The sequence below is a fragment of the Argiope bruennichi genome, chromosome 7 (genome assembly GCF_947563725.1).
Source record: "Argiope bruennichi chromosome 7, qqArgBrue1.1, whole genome shotgun sequence".
NCBI classification, from domain to species: Eukaryota; Metazoa; Arthropoda; class Arachnida; order Araneae; family Araneidae; genus Argiope; species Argiope bruennichi.
The window spans coordinates 117,129,108-117,149,359 of NC_079157.1; the positions used below are offsets into that span (position 1 = coordinate 117,129,108).

A 20,252-nucleotide genomic window follows, 5' to 3' on the forward strand; every position below is an offset into this window, starting at 1 on the left:
AAAGTTGAAACGGACAGATGAACGATTCCGTAACCAACAGATGTGTCTTCCACAATGAGAGAAGTTACCTGTGCCCACCAGGTCTCGAACCTGGGACCTTCTGCGTGTTAGACGGATGTGATAACCACTACACCATGGGCACGCACATATGCTCAATATATTAGAAAATTCTCAGTTAATAATTCATTTAACCAGCTGAATTATTGCTATTATTTTAATACGCATTTGGAGAGAATGGCCTAGCTGACTACTATCTATTTAGTTATATCTACTGTAAAAGTTGAAATGGACAGATGAACGATTCCGTAAAAAACAGATGTGTCTTCCACATTGAGATAACTTAGCTGTGCCCACCAGGTCTCGAACCTTGGACTTTCCGCGTGTTAGGCGGATGTGATAACCACTACACCATGGGCACGCACATATGTTCAATCTATTAGAAAATTCTCAGTTCAAAATCAATTTAATCAGCTGAATTTTTGCAATTATTTTAATACGCATTTGGAGAGAATGGCCTACCTGACTACTATCTATTTAGTTATATCTACTGTATAAGTTGAAATGGACAGATGAACGATTCCGTAACAAACAGATGGTCCTTCCACAATGAGAGAACTTAGCTGTGCCCACCAGGTCTCGAACCTGGGACCTTCCGCGTGTTAGGCGGATGTGATAACCACTACACCATGGGCACGCACATGTACTCAATATATTAGAAAATTCTCAGTTAATAATCCATTTAACCAGCTGAATTATTGCTATTATTTTAATACGCATTTGGAGAGAATGGCCTATCTGAATACTATCTATTTAGTTATATCTACTGTAAAAGTTGAAATGGACAGATGAATGATTCCGTAACCAACAGATGTGTCTTCCACAATGAGAGAAGTTAGCTGTGCCCACCAGGTCTCGAACCTGGGACCTTCTGCGTGTTAGACGGATGTGATAACCACTACACCATGGGCACGCACACGTGCTCAAGCTATTAGAAAATTCTCAGTTAATAATCCATTTAACCAGCTGAATTATTGCTATTATTTTAATACGTATTTGGAGAGAATGGCCTAGCTGACTACTATCTATTTAGTTATATCTACTCTAAAAGTTGAAATGGACAGATGAACGATTCCGTAACAAAAAAAAGGGTCTTCCATAATGAGAGAACTTAGCTGTGCCCACCAGGTCTCGAACCTTGGACTTTCCGCGTGTTAGGCGGATGTGATAACCACTACACCATGGGCACGCACATATGATCAATCTATTAGAAAATTCTCAGTTCAAAATCAATTTAATCAGCTGAATTTTCGCAATTATTTTAATACGCATTTGGAGAGAATGGCCTATCTGACTACTATCTATTTAGTTATATCTACTGTAAAAGCTGAAATGGACAGATGAACGATTCCGTAACAAACAGATGTGTCTTCCACAATGAGAAAACTTAGCTGTGCCCACCAGGTCTAGAACCTGGGACCTTCCGCGTGTTAGGCGGATGTGATAACCACTACACCATGGGCACGCACTTGTGCTCAATCTATTAGAAAATTCTCAGTTAATAACCAATTTAATCAGCTGAATTTTCGCTATTATTTTAATACGCATTTGGAGAGAATGGCCTATCTGACTACTATCTATTTAGTTATATCTACTGTAAAAGTTGAAATGGACAGATGAACGATTCCGTAAGAAACAGATGTGTCTTCCACATTGAGATAACTTAGCTGTGCCCACCAGGTCTCGAACCTTGGACTTTCCGCGTGTTAGGCGGATGTGATAACCACTACACCATGGGCACGCACATATGTTCAATTTATTAGAAAATTCTCAGTTCAAAATCAATTTAATCAGCTCAATTTTTGCAATTATTTTAATACGCATTTGGAGAGAATGGCCTATCTGACTACTATCTATTTAGTTATATCTACTGTAAAAGTTGAAATGGACAGATGAACGATTCCGTAAGAAACAGATGTGTCTTCCACAATGAGATAACTTAGCTGTGCCCACAAGGTCTCGAACCTGGGACCTTCCTCGTGTTAGGCGGATGTGATAACCACTACACCATGGGCACGCACATGTACTCAATATATTAGAAAATTCTCAGTTAATAATCCATTTAACCAGCTGAATTTTCGCTATTATTTTAATACGCATTTGGAGAGAATAGACTATCTGACTACTATCAATTTAGTTATATCTACTGTAAAAGTTGAAATGGACAGATGAACGATTCCGTAAGAAACAGATGTGTCTTCCACATTGAGATAACTTAGCTGTGCCCACAAGGTCTCGAACCTTGGACTTTCCGCGTGTTAGGCGGATGTGATAACCACTACACCATGGGCACGCACATGTACTCAATATATTAGAAAATTCTCAGTTAATAATCCATTTAACCAGCTGAATTTTCGCTATTATTTTAATACGCATTTGGAGAGAATAGACTATCTGACTACTATCAATTTAGTTATATCTACTGTAAAAGTTGAAATGGACAGATGAACGATTCCGTAAGAAACAGATGTGTCTTCCACATTGAGATAACTTAGCTGTGCCCACAAGGTCTCGAACCTTGGACTTTCCGCGTGTTAGGCGGATGTGATAACCACTACACCATGGGCACGCACATGTACTCATTATATTAGAAAATTCTCAGTTAATAATCCATTTAACCAGCTGAATTATTGCTATTATTTTAATACGCATTTGGAGAGAATGGCCTATCTGACTACTATCTATTTAGTTATATCTACTGTAAAAGTTGAAATGGACAGATGAATGATTCCGTAACCAACAGATGTGTCTTCCACAATGAGAGAAGTTAGCTGTGCCCACCAGGTTTCGAACCTGGGACCTTCTGCGTGTTAGACGGATGTGATAACCACTAAACCATGGGCACGCACACGTGCTCAAGCTATTAGAAAATTCTCAGTTAATAATCCATTTAACCAGCTGAATTATTGCTATTATTTTAATACGTATTTGGAGAGAATGGCCTAGCTGACTACTATCTATTTAGTTATATCTACTCTAAAAGTTGAAATGGACAGATGAACGATTCCGTAACAAAAAAAAGGGTCTGCCATAATGAGACAACTTAGCTGTGCCCACTAGGTCTCGAACCTTGGACTTTCCGCGTGTTAGGCGGATGTGATAACCACTACACCATGGGCACGCACATATGATCAATCTATTAGAAAATTCTCAGTTCAAAATCAATTTAATCAGCTGAATTTTCGCAATTATTTTAATACGCATTTGGAGAGAATGGCCTATCTGACTACTATCTATTTAGTTATATCTACTGTAAAAGTTGAAATGGACAGATGAACGATTCCGTAAGAAACAGATGTGTCTTCCACATTGAGATAACTTAGCTGTGCCCACCAGGTCTCGAACCTTGGACTTTCCGCGTGTTAGGCGGATGTGATAACCACTACACCATGGGCACGCACATATGTTCAATTTATTAGAAAATTCTCAGTTCAAAATCAATTTAATCAGCTCAATTTTTGCAATTATTTTAATACGCATTTGGAGAGAATGGCCTATCTGACTACTATGTATTTAGTTATATCTACTGTAAAAGTTGAAATGGACAGATGAACGATTCCGTAAGAAACAGATGTGTCTTCCACAATGAGATAACTTAGCTGTGCCCACAAGGTCTCGAACCTGGGACCTTCCTCGTGTTAGGCGGATGTGATAACCACTACACCATGGGCACGCACATGTACTCAATATATTAGAAAATTCTCAGTTAATAATCCATTTAACCAGCTGAATTTTCGCTATTATTTTAATACGCATTTGGAGAGAATAGACTATCTGACTACTATCAATTTAGTTATATCTACTGTAAAAGTTGAAATGGACAGATGAACGATTCCGTAAGAAACAGATGTGTCTTCCACATTGAGATAACTTAGCTGTGCCCACCAGGTCTCGAACCTTGGACTTTCCGCGTGTTAGGCGGATTTGATAACCACTACACCATGGGCACGCACATATGTTCAATTTATTAGAAAATTCTCAGTTCAAAATCAATTTAATCAGCTCAATTTTTGCAATTATTTTAATACGCATTTGGAGAGAATGGCCTATCTGACTACTATCTATTTAGTTATATCTACTGTAAAAGTTGGAATGGACAGATGAATGATTCCGTAACCAACAGATGTGTCTTCCACAATGAGAGAAGTTAGCTGTGCCCACCAGGTCTCGAACCTGGGACCTTCTGCGTGTTAGACGGATGTGATAACCACTACACCATGGGCACGCACACGTGCTCAACCTATTAGAAAATTCTCAGTTAATAATCCATTTAACCAGCTGAATTATTGCTATTATTTTAATACGTATTTGGAGAGAATGGCCTAGCTGACTACTATCTATTTAGTTATATCTACTGTAAAAGTTGAAATGGACAGATGAATGATTCCGTAAGAAACAGATGTGTCTTCCACATTGAGATAACTTAGCTGTGCCCACCAGGTCTCGAACCTGGGACCTTCCGCGTGTTAGGCGGATGTGATAACCACTACACCATGGGCACGCACATGTGCTCAATCTATTAGAAAATTCTCAGTTCAAAATCAATTTAATCAGCTGAATTTTCGCAATTATTTTAATACGCATTTGGAGAGAATGGCCTATCTAACTACTATCTATTTAGTTATATCTACTGTAAAAGTTGAAATGGACAGATGAACGATTCCGTAAGAAACAGATGTGTCTTCCACAATGAGATAACTTAGCTGTGCCCACCAGGTCTCGAACCTGGGACCTTCCGCGTGTTAGGCGGATGTGATAACCACTACACCATGGGCACGCACATGTGCTCAATCTATTAGAAAATTCTCAGTTAATAACCAATTTAATCAGCTGAATTTTCGCTATTATTTTAATACGCATTTGAAGAGAATGGCCTATCTGACTACTATCTATTTAGTTATATCTACTGTAAAAGTTGAAATGGACAGATGAACGATTCCATAAGAAACAGATGTGTCTTCCACATTGAGATAACTTAGCTGTGCCCACCAGGTCTCGAACCTTGGACTTTCCGCGTGTTAGGCGGATGTGATAACCACTACACCATGGGCACGCACATATGTTCAATTTATTAGAAAATTCTCAGTTAAAAATCAATTTAATCAGCTCAATTTTTGAAATTATTTTAATACGCATTTGGAGAGAATGGCCTATCTGACTACTATCTATTTAGTTATATCTACTGTAAAAGTTGAAATGGACAGATGAATGATTCCGTAACCAACAGATGTGTCTTCCACAATGAGAGAAGTTAGCTGTGCCCACCAGGTCTCGAACCTGGGACCTTCTGCGTGTTAGACGGATGTGATAACCACTACACCATGGGCACGCACACGTGCTCAAGCTGTTAGAAAATTCTCAGTTAATAATCCATTTAACCAGCTGAATTATTGCTATTATTTTAATACGTATTTGGAGAGAATGGCCTAGCTGACTACTATCTATTTAGTTATATCTACTCTAAAAGTTGAAATGGACAGATGAACGATTCCGTAACAAAAAAAAGGGTCTTCCATAATGAGATAACTTAGCTGTGCCCACCAGGTCTCGAACCTTGGACTTTCCGCGTGTTAGGCGGATGTGATAACCACTACACCATGGGCACGCACATATGTTCAATCTATTAGAAAATTCTCAGTTCAAAATCATATTAATCAGCTGAATTTTTGCAATTATTTTAATACGCATTTGGAGAGAATGGCCTATCTGACTACTATCTATTTAGTTATATCTACTGTAAAAGTTGAAATGGTCAGATGAACGATTCCGTAAGAAACAGATGTGTCTTCCACAATGAGATAACTTAGCTGTGCCCACCAGGTCTCGAACCTGGGACCGTCCGCGTGTTAGGCGGATGTGATAACCACTACACCATGGGCACGCACATGTACTCAATATATTAGAAAATTCTCAGTTAATAATCCATTTAACCAGCTGAATTATTGCTATTATTTTAATACGCATTTGGAGAGAATGGCCTATCCGACTACTATCTATTTAGTTATATCTACTGTAAAAGTTGAAATGGACAGATGAATGATTCCGTAACCAACAGATGTGTCTTCCACAATGAGAGAAGTTAGCTGTGCCCACCAGGTCTCGAACCTGGGACCTTCTGCGTGTTAGAAGGATGTGATAACCACTACACCATGGGCACGCACACGTGCTCAAGCTATTAGAAAATTCTCAGTTAATAATCCATTTAACCAGCTGAATTATTGCTATAATTTTAATACGTATTTGGAGAGAATGGCCTAGCTGACTACTATCTATTTAGTTATATCTACTCTAAAAGTTGAAATGGACAGATGAACGATTCCGTAACAAAAAAAAGGGTCTTCCACAATGAGATAACTTAGCTGTGCCCACCAGGTCTCGAACCTGGGACCTTCCGCGTGTTAGGCGGATGTGATAACCACTACACCATGGGCACGCACATGTACTCAATATATTAGAAAATTCTCAGTTAATAATCCATTTAACCAGCTGAATTATTGCTATTATTTTAATACGCATTTGGAGAGAATGGCCTATCCGACTACTATCTATTTAGTTATATCTACTGTAAAAGTTGAAATGGACAGATGAATGATTCCGTAACCAACAGATGTGTCTTCCACAATGAGAGAAGTTAGCTGTGCCCACCAGGTCTCGAACCTGGGACCTTCTGCGTGTTAGAAGGATGTGATAACCACTACACCATGGGCACGCACACGTGCTCAATCTATTAGAAAATTCTCAGTTAATAACCAATTTAATCAGCTGAATTTTCGCTATTATTTTAATACGCATTTGGAGAGAATGGCCTATCTGACTACTATCTATTTAGTTATATCTACTGTAAAAGTTGAAATGGACAGATGAACGATTCCGTAAGAAACAGATGTGTCTTCCACATTGAGATAACTTAGCTGTGCCCACCAGGTCTCGACTAAGAACCTTGGACTTTCCGCGTGTTAGGCGGATGTGATAACCACTACACCATGGGCACGCACATATGTTCAATTTATTAGAAAATTCTCAGTTCAAAATCAATTCTATCAGCTCAATTTTTGCAATTATTTTAATACGCATTTGGAGAGAATGGCCTATCTGACTACTATCTATTTAGTTATATCTACTGTAAAAGTTGAAATGGACAGATGAGCGATTCCGTAAGAAACAGATGTGTCTTCCACAACGAGAGAACTTAGCTGTGCCCACCAGGTCTCGAACCTTGGACTTTCCGCGTGTTTGGCGGATGTGATAACCACTACACCATGGGCACGCACATATGTTCAATTTATTAGAAAATTCTCAGTTAAAAATCAATTTAATCAGCTCAATTTTTGAAATTATTTTAATACGCATTTGGAGAGAATGGCCTATCTGACTACTATCTATTTAGTTATATCTACTGTAAAAGTTGAAATGGACAGATGAATGATTCCGTAATCAACAGATGTGTCTTCCACAATGAGAGAAGTTAGCTGTGCCCACCAGGTCTCGAACCTGGGACCTTCTGCGTGTTAGACGGATGTGATAACCAATACACCATGGGCACGCACACGTGCTCAAGCTGTTAGAAAATTCTCAGTTAATAATCCATTTAACCAGCTGAATTATTGCTATTATTTTAATACGTATTTGGAAAGAATGGCCTAGCTGACTACTATCTATTTAGTTATATCTACTCTAAAAGTTGAAATGGACAGATGAACGATTCCGTAACAAAAGAAAGGGTCTTCCATAATGAGATAACTTAGCTGTGCCCACCAGGTCTCGAACCTGGGACCTTCCGCGTGTTAGGCGGATGTGATAACCACTACACCATGGGCACGTACATGTACTCAATATATTAGAAAATTCTCAGTTAATAATCCATTTAACCAGCTGAATTATTGCTATTATTTTAACACGCATTTGGAGAGAATGGCCTATCTGACTACTATCTATTTAGTTATATCTACTGTAAAAGTTGAAATGGACACATGAATGATTCCGTAACCAACAGATGTGTCTTCCACAATGAGAGACGTTAGCTGTGCCCACCAGGTCTCGAACCTGGGACCTTCTGCGTGTTAGACGGATGTGATAACCACTACACCATGGGCACGCACACGTGCTCAAGCTATTAGAAAATTCTCAGTTAATAATCCATTTAACCAGCTGAACTATTGCTATTATTTTAATACGCATTTGGAGAGAATGGCCTAGCTGACTACTATCTATTTAGTTATATCTACTGTAAAAGTTGAAATGGACAGATGAACGATTCCGTAAGAAACTGATGTGTCTTCCACATTGAGATAACTTAGCTGTGCCCACCAGGTCTCGAACCTTGGACTTTCCGCGTGTTAGGCGGATGTGATAACCACTACACCATGGGCACGCACATATGTTCAATTTATTAGAAAATTCTCAGTTCAAAATCAATTTAATCAGCTCAATTTTTGCAATTATTTTAATACGCATTTGGAGAAAATGGCCTATCTGACTACTATCTATTTAGTTATATCTACTGTAAAAGTTGAAATGGACAGATGAACGATTCCGTAAGAAACAGATGTGTCTTCCACAATGAGATAACTTAGCTGTGCCCACAAGGTCTCGAACCTGGGACCTTCCGCGTGTTAGGCGGATGTGATAACCACTACACCATGGGCACGCACATGTACTCAATATATTAGAAAATTCTCAGTTAATAATCCATTTAACCAGCTGAATTTTCGCTATTATTTTAATACGCATTTGGAGAGAATGGCCTATCTGACTACTATCTATTCAGTTATATCTACTGTAAAAGTTGAAATGGACAGATGAACGATTCCGTAAGAAACAGATGTGTCTTCCACATTGAGATAACTTAGCTGTGCCCACCAGGTCTCGAACCTTGGACTTTCCGCGTGTTAGGCGGATGTGATAACCACTACACCATGGGCACGCACATATGTTCAATTTATTAGAAAATTCTCAGTTCAAAATCAATTTAATCAGCTCAATTTTTGCAATTATTTTAATCCGCATTTGGAGAGAATGGCCTATCTGACTACTGTCTATTTAGTTATATCTACTGCAAAAGTTGAAATGGACAGATGAATGATTCCGTAACCAACAGATGTGTCTTCCACAATGAGAGAAGTTAGCTGTGCCCACCAGGTCTCGAACCTGGGACCTTCTGCGTGTTAGACGGATGTGATAACCACTACACCATGGGCACGCACACGTGCTCAAGCTATTAGAAAATTCTCAATTAATAATCCATTTAACCAGCTGAATTATTGCTATTATTTTAATACGTATTTGGAGAGAATGGCCTATCTGACTACTATCTATTTAGTTATATCTACTGTAAAAGTTGAAATGGTCAGATGAACGATTCCGTAAGAAAAAGACGTGTCTTCCACAATGAGATAACTTAGCTGTCCCCACCAGGTCTCGAACCTGGGAACTTCCGCGTGTTAGGCGGATGTGATAACCACTACACCATGGGCACGCACATGTGCTCAATCTATTAGAAAGTTCTCAGTTAATATCCAATTTAATCAGCTGAATTTTTGCTATTATTTTAATACGCATTTGGAGAGAATGGCCTATCTGACTACTATCTATTCAGTTATATCTACTGTAAAAGTTGAAATGGACAGATGAACGATTCCGTAAGAAACAGATGTGTCTTCCACATGGAGAGAATGGCCTATCTGACTACTATCTATTAAGTTATATCTACTTTAAAAGTTGAAATGGACAGATAAACGATTCTGTAAAAATGAAAATGTGTCTTCCACAATGAGAGAACTTAGCTGTGCCCACCAGGTCTCGAACCTGGGACCTTCCGCGTGTTAGGCGGATGTGATAACCACTAAACCATGGGCACGCACATATCCTCAATCGATTAGAAAATTCTCAGTTAATAATCAATTTAATCAGCTGAATTTTTGCTATTATTTTAATACGCATTTGGAGAGAATGGCCTATCTGACTACTATCTATTTAGTTATATCTACTGTAAAAGTTGAAATGGACAGATGAACGATTCCGTAAGAAACGGATGTGTCTTCCACATGGAGAGAATGGCCTATCTGACTACTATCTATTAAGTTATATCTACTTTAAAAGTTGAAATGGACAGATGAACGATTCTGTAAAAATGAAAATGTGTCTTCCACAATGAGAGAACTTAGCTGTGCCCACCAGGTCTCGAACCTGGGACCTTCCGCGTGTTAGGCGGATGTGATAACCACTACACCATGGGCACGCACACGTGCTCAAGCTATTAGAAAATTCTCAGTTAATAATCCATTTAACCAGCTGAATTATTGCTATTATTTTAATACGCATTTGGAGAGAATGGCCTAACTGACTACTATCTATTTAGTTATATCTACTGTAAAAGTTGAAATGGACAGATGAATGATTCCGTAACCAACAGATGTGTCTTCCACAATGAGAGAAGTTAGCTGTGCACACCAGGTCTCGAACCTGGGACCTTCTCCGTGTTAGACGGATGTGATAACCACTACACCATGGGCACGCACACGTGCTCAATCTATTAGAAAATTCTCAGTTAATAATCCATTTAACCAGCTGAATTATTGCTATTATTTTAATACGTATTTGGAGAGAATGGCCTATCTGACTACTATCTATTTAGTTATATCTACTCTAAAAGTTGAAATGGACAGATGAACGATTCCGTAACAAAAAAAAGGGTCTTCCATAATGAGAGAACTTAGCTGTGCCCACCAGGTCTCGAACCTTGGACTTTCCGCGTGTTAGGCGGATGTGATAACCACTACACCATGGGCACGCACATATGCTCAATCCATTAGAAAATTCTCAGTTCAAAATCAATTTAATCAGCTGAATTTTCGCAATTATTTTAATACGCATTTGGAGAGAATGGCCTATCTGACTACTATCTATTTAGTTATATCTACTGTAAAAGTTGAAATGGACAGATGAACGATTCCTTAAGAAACAGATGTGTCTTCCACAATGAGATAACTTAGTTGTGCCCACCAGGTCTCGAACCTGGGACCTTCCGCGTGTTAGGCGGATGTGATAACCACTACATCATGGGCACGCACACGTGCTCAAGCTATTAGAAAATTCTCAGTTAATAATCCATTTAACCAGCTGAATTATTGCTATTATTTTAATACGCATTTGGAGAGAATGGCCTATCTGACTACTATCTATTTAGTTATATCTACTGTAAAAGTTGGAATGGACAGATGAACAATCCGTAACAAAAAAAATGCGTCTTCCACAATGAGAGAACTTAGCTGTGCCCATCAGGTCTCGAACCTGTGACCTTCCCACGTGATAGGCGGATGTGATAACCACTACACCATAGGCACCCACATATGCTCAATATATTAGAAAATTCTCAGTTAATAATCCATTTAATCAGCTGAATTTTTGCTATTATTTTAATACGCATTTGGAGAGAATGGCTTGTCTGACTACTATCTATTTAGTTATATCTACTGCAAAAGTTGAAATGGACAGATGAACGATTCCGTAACAAAAAAAGGGTCTTCCATAATGAGAGAACTTAGCTGTGCCCACCAGGTCTCGAACCTTGGACTTTCCGCGTGTTAGGCGGATGTGATAACCACTACACCATGGGCACGCACATATGTTCAATTTATTAGAAAATTCTCAGTTCAAAATCAATTTAATCAGCTCAATTTTTGCAATTATTTTAATACGCATTTGGAGAGAATGGCCTATCTGACTACTATCTATTTAGTTATATCTACTGTAAAAGTTGAAATGGACAGATGAACGATTCCGTAAGAAACAGATGTGTCTTCCACAACGAGAGAACTTAGCTGTGCCCACAAGGTCTCGAACCTTGGACTTTCCGCGTGTTAGGCGGATGTGATAACCACTACACCATGGGCACGCACATACGTTCAATCTATTAGAAAATTCTCAGTTCAAAATCAATTTAATCAGCTCAATTTTTGCAATTATTTTAATACGCATTTGGAGAGAATGGCCTATCTGACTACTATCTATTTAGTTATATCTACTGTAAAAGTTGAAATGGACAGATGAACGATTCCGTAAGAAAAAGATGTGTCTTCCACAACGAGAGAACTTAGCTGTGCCCACCAGGTCTCGAACCTTGGACTTTCCGCGTGTTAGGCGGATGTGATAACCACTACACCATGGGCACGCACATATGTTCAATTTATTAGAAAATTCTCAGTTCAAAATCAATTTAATCAGCTCAATTTTTGCAATTATTTTAATACGCATTTGGAGAGAATGGCCTATCTGACTACTATATATTTAGTTATATCTACTGTAAAAGTTGAAATGGACAGATGAACGATTCCGTAAGAAACAGATGTGTCTTCCACAACGAGAGAACTTAGCTGTGCCGACAAGGTCTCGAACCTTGGACTTTCCGCGTGTTAGGCGGATGTGATAACCACTACACCATGGGCACGCACATATGTTCAATCTATTAGAAAATTCTCAGTTCAAAATCAATTTAATCAGCTCAATTTTTGCAATTATTTTATTACGCATTTGGAGAGAATGGCCTATCTGACTACTATCTATTTAGTTATATCTACTGTAAAAGCAGAAATGGACAGATGAACGATTCCGTAAGAAACAGATGTGTCTTCCACAACGAGAGAACTTAGCTGTGCCCACCAGGTCTCGAACCTTGGACTTTCCGCGTGTTAGGCGGATGTGATAACCACTACACCATGGGCACGCACATGTGCTCAATCTATTAGAAAGTTCTCAGTTAATATCCAATTTAATCAGCTGAATTTTTGCTATTATTTTAATACGCATTTGGAGAGAATGGCCTATCTGACTACTATCTATTCAGTTATATCTACTGTAAAAGTTGAAATGGACAGATGAACGATTCCGTAAGAAACAGATGTGTCTTCCACATGGAGAGAATGGCCTATCTGACTACTATCTATTAAGTTATATCTACTTTAAAAGTTGAAATGGACAGATAAACGATTCTGTAAAAATGAAAATGTGTCTTCCACAATGAGAGAACTTAGCTGTGCCCACCAGGTCTCGAACCTGGGACCTTCCGCGTGTTAGGCGGATGTGATAACCACTAAACCATGGGCACGCACATATCCTCAATCGATTAGAAAATTCTCAGTTAATAATCAATTTAATCAGCTGAATTTTTGCTATTATTTTAATACGCATTTGGAGAGAATGGCCTATCTGACTACTATCTATTTAGTTATATCTACTGTAAAAGTTGAAATGGACAGATGAACGATTCCGTAAGAAACGGATGTGTCTTCCACATGGAGAGAATGGCCTATCTGACTACTATCTATTAAGTTATATCTACTTTAAAAGTTGAAATGGACAGATGAACGATTCTGTAAAAATGAAAATGTGTCTTCCACAATGAGAGAACTTAGCTGTGCCCACCAGGTCTCGAACCTGGGACCTTCCGCGTGTTAGGCGGATGTGATAACCACTACACCATGGGCACGCACACGTGCTCAAGCTATTAGAAAATTCTCAGTTAATAATCCATTTAACCAGCTGAATTATTGCTATTATTTTAATACGCATTTGGAGAGAATGGCCTAACTGACTACTATCTATTTAGTTATATCTACTGTAAAAGTTGAAATGGACAGATGAATGATTCCGTAACCAACAGATGTGTCTTCCACAATGAGAGAAGTTAGCTGTGCACACCAGGTCTCGAACCTGGGACCTTCTCCGTGTTAGACGGATGTGATAACCACTACACCATGGGCACGCACACGTGCTCAATCTATTAGAAAATTCTCAGTTAATAATCCATTTAACCAGCTGAATTATTGCTATTATTTTAATACGTATTTGGAGAGAATGGCCTATCTGACTACTATCTATTTAGTTATATCTACTCTAAAAGTTGAAATGGACAGATGAACGATTCCGTAACAAAAAAAAGGGTCTTCCATAATGAGAGAACTTAGCTGTGCCCACCAGGTCTCGAACCTTGGACTTTCCGCGTGTTAGGCGGATGTGATAACCACTACACCATGGGCACGCACATATGCTCAATCCATTAGAAAATTCTCAGTTCAAAATCAATTTAATCAGCTGAATTTTCGCAATTATTTTAATACGCATTTGGAGAGAATGGCCTATCTGACTACTATCTATTTAGTTATATCTACTGTAAAAGTTGAAATGGACAGATGAACGATTCCTTAAGAAACAGATGTGTCTTCCACAATGAGATAACTTAGTTGTGCCCACCAGGTCTCGAACCTGGGACCTTCCGCGTGTTAGGCGGATGTGATAACCACTACATCATGGGCACGCACACGTGCTCAAGCTATTAGAAAATTCTCAGTTAATAATCCATTTAACCAGCTGAATTATTGCTATTATTTTAATACGCATTTGGAGAGAATGGCCTATCTGACTACTATCTATTTAGTTATATCTACTGTAAAAGTTGGAATGGACAGATGAACAATCCGTAACAAAAAAAATGCGTCTTCCACAATGAGAGAACTTAGCTGTGCCCATCAGGTCTCGAACCTGTGACCTTCCCACGTGATAGGCGGATGTGATAACCACTACACCATAGGCACCCACATATGCTCAATATATTAGAAAATTCTCAGTTAATAATCCATTTAATCAGCTGAATTTTTGCTATTATTTTAATACGCATTTGGAGAGAATGGCTTGTCTGACTACTATCTATTTAGTTATATCTACTGCAAAAGTTGAAATGGACAGATGAACGATTCCGTAACAAAAAAAGGGTCTTCCATAATGAGAGAACTTAGCTGTGCCCACCAGGTCTCGAACCTTGGACTTTCCGCGTGTTAGGCGGATGTGATAACCACTACACCATGGGCACGCACATATGTTCAATTTATTAGAAAATTCTCAGTTCAAAATCAATTTAATCAGCTCAATTTTTGCAATTATTTTAATACGCATTTGGAGAGAATGGCCTATCTGACTACTATCTATTTAGTTATATCTACTGTAAAAGTTGAAATGGACAGATGAACGATTCCGTAAGAAACAGATGTGTCTTCCACAACGAGAGAACTTAGCTGTGCCCACAAGGTCTCGAACCTTGGACTTTCCGCGTGTTAGGCGGATGTGATAACCACTACACCATGGGCACGCACATACGTTCAATCTATTAGAAAATTCTCAGTTCAAAATCAATTTAATCAGCTCAATTTTTGCAATTATTTTAATACGCATTTGGAGAGAATGGCCTATCTGACTACTATCTATTTAGTTATATCTACTGTAAAAGTTGAAATGGACAGATGAACGATTCCGTAAGAAAAAGATGTGTCTTCCACAACGAGAGAACTTAGCTGTGCCCACCAGGTCTCGAACCTTGGACTTTCCGCGTGTTAGGCGGATGTGATAACCACTACACCATGGGCACGCACATATGTTCAATTTATTAGAAAATTCTCAGTTCAAAATCAATTTAATCAGCTCAATTTTTGCAATTATTTTAATACGCATTTGGAGAGAATGGCCTATCTGACTACTATATATTTAGTTATATCTACTGTAAAAGTTGAAATGGACAGATGAACGATTCCGTAAGAAACAGATGTGTCTTCCACAACGAGAGAACTTAGCTGTGCCGACAAGGTCTCGAACCTTGGACTTTCCGCGTGTTAGGCGGATGTGATAACCACTACACCATGGGCACGCACATATGTTCAATCTATTAGAAAATTCTCAGTTCAAAATCAATTTAATCAGCTCAATTTTTGCAATTATTTTATTACGCATTTGGAGAGAATGGCCTATCTGACTACTATCTATTTAGTTATATCTACTGTAAAAGCAGAAATGGACAGATGAACGATTCCGTAAGAAACAGATGTGTCTTCCACAACGAGAGAACTTAGCTGTGCCCACCAGGTCTCGAACCTTGGACTTTCCGCGTGTTAGGCGGATGTGATAACCACTACACCATGGGCACGCACATATGTTCAATTTATTAGAAAATTCTCAGTTCAAAATCAATTTAATCAGCTCAATTTTTGCAATTATTTTAATACGCATTTGGAGAGAATGGCCTATCTGACTACTATCTATTTAGTTATATCTACTGTAAAAGTTGAAATGGACAGATGAACGATTCCGTAAGAAACAGATGTGTCTTCCACAACGAGAGAACTTAGCTGTGCCCACAAGGTCTCGAACCTTGGACTTTCCGCGTGTTAGGCAGATGTGATAACCACTACACCATGGGCACGCACATATGTTCAATCTATTAGAAAATTCTCAGTTCAAAATCAATTTAATCAGCTCAATTTTTGCAATTATTTTAATACGCATTTGGAGAGATTGGCCTATCTGACTACTATCTATTTAGTTATATCTACTGTAAAAGTTGAAATGGTCAGATGAACGATTCCGTAAGAAAAAGACGTGTCTTCCACAATGAGATAACTTAGCTGTCCCCACCAGGTCTCGAACCTGGGACCTTCCGCGTGTTAGGCGGATGTGATAACCACTACACCATGGGCACGCACATGTGCTCAATCTATTAGAAAATTCTCAATTAATAACCAATTTAATCAGCTGAATTTTTGCTATTATTTTAATACGCATTTGGAGAGAATGGCCTATCTGACTACTATCTATTTAGTTATATCTACTGTAAAAGTTGAAATGGACAGATGAACGATTCCGTAACAAACAGATGTGTCTTCCACAACGAGAGAACTTAGCTGTGCCCACCAGGTCTCGAACCTTGGACTTTCCGCGTGTTAGGCGGATGTGATAACCACTACACCATGGGCACGCACATATGTTCAATCTATTAGAAAATTCTCAGTTCAAAATCAATTTAATCAGCTGAATTTTTGCAATTATTTTAATACGCATTTGGAGAGAATGGCCTATCTGACTACTATCTATTTAGTTATATCTACTGTAAAAGTTGAAATGGACAGATGAACGATTCCGTAACAAACAGATGTGTCTTCCACAACGAGAGAACTTAGCTGTGCCCACAAGGTCTCGAACCTTGGACTTTCCGCGTGTTAGGCGGATGTGATAACCACTACACCATGGGCACGCACATATGTTCAATCTATTAGAATATTCTCAGTTCAAAATCAATTTAATCAGCTGAATTTTTGCAATTATTTTAATACGCATTTGGAGAGAATGGCCTATCTGACTACTATCTATTTAGTTATATCTACTGTAAAAGTTGAAATGGTCAGATGAACGATACCGTAAGAAAAAGACGTGTCTTCCACAATGAGATAACTTAGCTGTCCCCACCAGGTCTCGAACCTGGGACCTTCCGCGTGTTAGGCGGATGTGATAACCACTACACCATGGGCACGCACATGTGCTCAATCTATTAGAAAATTCTCAGTTAATAACCAATTTAATCAGCTGAATTTTTGCTATTATTTTAATACGCATTTGGAGAGAATGGCCTATCTGACTACTATCTATTTAGTTATATCTACTGTAAAAGTTGAAATGGACAGATGAACGATTCCGTAACAAACAGATGTGTCTTCCACAACGAGAGAACTTAGCTGTGCCCACAAGGTCTCGAACCTTGGACTTTCCGCGTGTTAGGCGGATGTGATAACCACTACACCATGGGCACGCACATATGTTCAATCTATTAGAAAATTCTCAGTTCAAAATCAATTTAATCAGCTCAATTTTTGCAATTATTTTAATACGCATTTGGAGAGATTTTCCTATCTGACTACTATCTATTTAGTTATATCTACTGTAAAAGTTGAAATGGACAGATGAACGATTCCGTAAGAAACAGATGTGTCTTCCACAACGAGAGAACTTAGCTGTGCCCACCAGGTCTCGAACCTTGGACTTTCCGCGTGTTAGGCGGATGTGATAACCACTACACCATGGGCACGCACATATGTTCAATTTATTAGAAAATTCTCAGTTCAAAATCAATTTAATCAGCTCAATTTTTGCAATTATTTTAATACGCATTTGGAGAGAATGGCCTATCTGACTACTATATATTTAGTTATATCTACTGTAAAAGTTGAAATGGACAGATGAACGATTCCGTAAGAAACAGATGTGTCTTCCACAACGAGAGAACTTAGCTGTGCCGACAAGGTCTCGAACCTTGGACTTTCCGCGTGTTAGGCGGATGTGATAACCACTACACCATGGGCACGCACATATGTTCAATCTATTAGAAAATTCTCAGTTCAAAATCAATTTAATCAGCTCAATTTTTGCAATTATTTTAATACGCATTTGGAGAGAATGGCCTATCTGACTACTATCTATTTAGTTATATCTACTGTAAAAGTTGAAATGGACAGATGAACGATTCCGTAAGAAACAGATGTGTCTTCCACAACGAGAGCACTTAGCTGTGCCCACCAGGTCTCGAACCTTGGACTTTCCGCGTGTTAGGCGGATGTGATAACCACTACACCATGGGCACGCACATATGTTCAATCTATTAGAAAATTCTCAGTTCAAAATCAATTTAATCAGCTGAATTTTTGCAATTATTTTAATACGCATTTGGAGAGAATGGCCTATCTGACTACTATCTATTTAGTTATATCTACTGTAAAAGTTGAAATGGACAGATGAACGATTCCGTAACAAACAGATGTGTCTTCCACAACGAGAGAACTTAGCTGTGCCCACAAGGTCTCGAACCTTGGACTTTCCGCGTGTTAGGCAGATGTGATAACCACTACACCATGGGCACGCACATATGTTCAATCTATTAGAAAATTCTCAGTTCAAAATCAATTTAATCAGCTCAATTTTTGCAATTATTTTAATACGCATTTGGAGAGATTGGCCTATCTGACTACTATCTATTTAGTTATATCTACTGTAAAAGTTGAAATGGTCAGATGAACGATTCCGTAAGAAACAGATGTGTCTTCCACAACGAGAGAACTTAGCTGTGCCCACCAGGTCTCGAACCTTGGACTTTCCGCGTGTTAGGCGGATGTGATAACCACTACACCATGGGCACGCACATATGTTCAATTTATTAGAAAATTCTCAGTTCAAAATCAATTTAATCAGCTCAATTTTTGCAATTATTTTAATACGCATTTGGAGAGAATGGCCTATCTGACTACTATATATTTAGTTATATCTACTGTAAAAGTTGAAATGGACAGATGAACGATTCCGTAAGAAACAGATGTGTCTTCCACAACGAGAGAACTTAGCTGTGCCGACAAGGTCTCGAACCTTGGACTTTCCGCGTGTTAGGCGGATGTGATAACCACTACACCATGGGCACGCACATATGTTCAATCTATTAGAAAATTCTCAGTTCAAAATCAATTTAATCAGCTCAATTTTTGCAATTATTTTAATACGCATTTGGAGAGAATGGCCTATCTGACTACTATCTATTTAGTTATATCTACTGTAAAAGTTGAAATGGACAGATGAACGATTCCGTAAGAAACAGATGTGTCTTCCACAACGAGAGAACTTAGCTGTGCCCACCAGGTCTCGAACCTTGGACTTTCCGCGTGTTAGGCGGATGTGATAACCACTACACCATGGGCACGCACATATGTTCAATTTATTAGAAAATTCTCAGTTCAAAATCAATTTAATCAGCTCAATTTTTGCAATTATTTTAATACGCATTTGGAGAGAATGGCCTATCTGACTACTATCTATTTAGTTATATCTACTGTAAAAGTTGAAATGGACAGATGAACGATTCCGTAAGAAACAGATGTGTCTTCCACAACGAGAGAACTTAGCTGTGCCCACAAGGTCTCGAACCTTGGACTTTCCGCGTGTTAGGCAGATGTGATAACCACTACACCATGGGCACGCACATATGTTCAATCTATCAGATAATTCTCAGTTAAAAATCAATTTAATCAGCTGAATTTTTGCTATCATTTTAATACGCATTTGGAGAGAATGGCCTATCTGACTACTATCTATTTAGTTATATCTACTGTAAAAGTTGAAATGGACAGATGAACGATTCCGTAACAAACAGATGTGTCTTCCACAACGAGAGAACTTAGCTGTGCCCACAAGGTCTCGAACCTTGGACTTTCCGCGTGTTAGGCGGATGTGATAACCACTACACCATGGGCACGCACATATGTTCAATCTATTAGAAAATTCTCAGTTCAAAATCAATTTAATCAGCTCAATTTTTGCAATTATTTTAATACGCATTTGGA

General features: G+C 38.6%; 23 non-coding genes across 23 annotated transcripts; all 23 read right to left on the reverse strand.

The window, feature by feature from the left end:
- Positions 1–621: 621 nt before the first annotated feature.
- On the reverse strand, positions 622–694 carry Trnav-aac (transfer RNA valine (anticodon AAC)). Its single transcript has one exon. It is a non-coding gene; the product is annotated as a tRNA-Val (tRNA).
- A 755-nt stretch (positions 695–1,449) lies between these two features.
- Positions 1,450–1,522, reverse strand: Trnav-aac (transfer RNA valine (anticodon AAC)). Its single transcript has one exon. It is a non-coding gene; the product is annotated as a tRNA-Val (tRNA).
- A 755-nt stretch (positions 1,523–2,277) lies between these two features.
- Trnav-aac (transfer RNA valine (anticodon AAC)) lies at positions 2,278–2,350 on the reverse strand. Its single transcript has one exon. It is a non-coding gene; the product is annotated as a tRNA-Val (tRNA).
- A 203-nt stretch (positions 2,351–2,553) lies between these two features.
- Trnav-aac (transfer RNA valine (anticodon AAC)) lies at positions 2,554–2,626 on the reverse strand. The gene has a single exon. It is a non-coding gene; the product is annotated as a tRNA-Val (tRNA).
- Positions 2,627–4,485: 1,859 nt separating this feature from the next.
- Positions 4,486–4,558, reverse strand: Trnav-aac (transfer RNA valine (anticodon AAC)). The gene has a single exon. It is a non-coding gene; the product is annotated as a tRNA-Val (tRNA).
- Positions 4,559–4,761: 203 nt separating this feature from the next.
- Positions 4,762–4,834, reverse strand: Trnav-aac (transfer RNA valine (anticodon AAC)). The gene has a single exon. It is a non-coding gene; the product is annotated as a tRNA-Val (tRNA).
- Positions 4,835–5,865: 1,031 nt separating this feature from the next.
- Trnav-aac (transfer RNA valine (anticodon AAC)) lies at positions 5,866–5,938 on the reverse strand. The gene has a single exon. It is a non-coding gene; the product is annotated as a tRNA-Val (tRNA).
- Positions 5,939–6,417: 479 nt separating this feature from the next.
- Positions 6,418–6,490, reverse strand: Trnav-aac (transfer RNA valine (anticodon AAC)). Its single transcript has one exon. It is a non-coding gene; the product is annotated as a tRNA-Val (tRNA).
- A 1,313-nt stretch (positions 6,491–7,803) lies between these two features.
- Trnav-aac (transfer RNA valine (anticodon AAC)) lies at positions 7,804–7,876 on the reverse strand. Its single transcript has one exon. It is a non-coding gene; the product is annotated as a tRNA-Val (tRNA).
- A 755-nt stretch (positions 7,877–8,631) lies between these two features.
- Trnav-aac (transfer RNA valine (anticodon AAC)) lies at positions 8,632–8,704 on the reverse strand. Its single transcript has one exon. It is a non-coding gene; the product is annotated as a tRNA-Val (tRNA).
- A 1,136-nt stretch (positions 8,705–9,840) lies between these two features.
- Positions 9,841–9,913, reverse strand: Trnav-aac (transfer RNA valine (anticodon AAC)). Its single transcript has one exon. It is a non-coding gene; the product is annotated as a tRNA-Val (tRNA).
- A 308-nt stretch (positions 9,914–10,221) lies between these two features.
- On the reverse strand, positions 10,222–10,294 carry Trnav-aac (transfer RNA valine (anticodon AAC)). Its single transcript has one exon. It is a non-coding gene; the product is annotated as a tRNA-Val (tRNA).
- A 1,031-nt stretch (positions 10,295–11,325) lies between these two features.
- Trnad-auc (transfer RNA aspartic acid (anticodon AUC)) lies at positions 11,326–11,399 on the reverse strand. Its single transcript has one exon. It is a non-coding gene; the product is annotated as a tRNA-Asp (tRNA).
- Positions 11,400–11,877: 478 nt separating this feature from the next.
- Positions 11,878–11,950, reverse strand: Trnav-aac (transfer RNA valine (anticodon AAC)). Its single transcript has one exon. It is a non-coding gene; the product is annotated as a tRNA-Val (tRNA).
- Positions 11,951–13,086: 1,136 nt separating this feature from the next.
- Positions 13,087–13,159, reverse strand: Trnav-aac (transfer RNA valine (anticodon AAC)). Its single transcript has one exon. It is a non-coding gene; the product is annotated as a tRNA-Val (tRNA).
- Positions 13,160–13,467: 308 nt separating this feature from the next.
- Trnav-aac (transfer RNA valine (anticodon AAC)) lies at positions 13,468–13,540 on the reverse strand. Its single transcript has one exon. It is a non-coding gene; the product is annotated as a tRNA-Val (tRNA).
- A 1,031-nt stretch (positions 13,541–14,571) lies between these two features.
- On the reverse strand, positions 14,572–14,645 carry Trnad-auc (transfer RNA aspartic acid (anticodon AUC)). Its single transcript has one exon. It is a non-coding gene; the product is annotated as a tRNA-Asp (tRNA).
- Positions 14,646–15,123: 478 nt separating this feature from the next.
- Trnav-aac (transfer RNA valine (anticodon AAC)) lies at positions 15,124–15,196 on the reverse strand. The gene has a single exon. It is a non-coding gene; the product is annotated as a tRNA-Val (tRNA).
- A 1,307-nt stretch (positions 15,197–16,503) lies between these two features.
- On the reverse strand, positions 16,504–16,576 carry Trnav-aac (transfer RNA valine (anticodon AAC)). The gene has a single exon. It is a non-coding gene; the product is annotated as a tRNA-Val (tRNA).
- A 479-nt stretch (positions 16,577–17,055) lies between these two features.
- Positions 17,056–17,128, reverse strand: Trnav-aac (transfer RNA valine (anticodon AAC)). The gene has a single exon. It is a non-coding gene; the product is annotated as a tRNA-Val (tRNA).
- Positions 17,129–17,331: 203 nt separating this feature from the next.
- Trnav-aac (transfer RNA valine (anticodon AAC)) lies at positions 17,332–17,404 on the reverse strand. The gene has a single exon. It is a non-coding gene; the product is annotated as a tRNA-Val (tRNA).
- A 203-nt stretch (positions 17,405–17,607) lies between these two features.
- Trnav-aac (transfer RNA valine (anticodon AAC)) lies at positions 17,608–17,680 on the reverse strand. The gene has a single exon. It is a non-coding gene; the product is annotated as a tRNA-Val (tRNA).
- A 2,411-nt stretch (positions 17,681–20,091) lies between these two features.
- Trnav-aac (transfer RNA valine (anticodon AAC)) lies at positions 20,092–20,164 on the reverse strand. The gene has a single exon. It is a non-coding gene; the product is annotated as a tRNA-Val (tRNA).
- Positions 20,165–20,252: the final 88 nt, after the last annotated feature.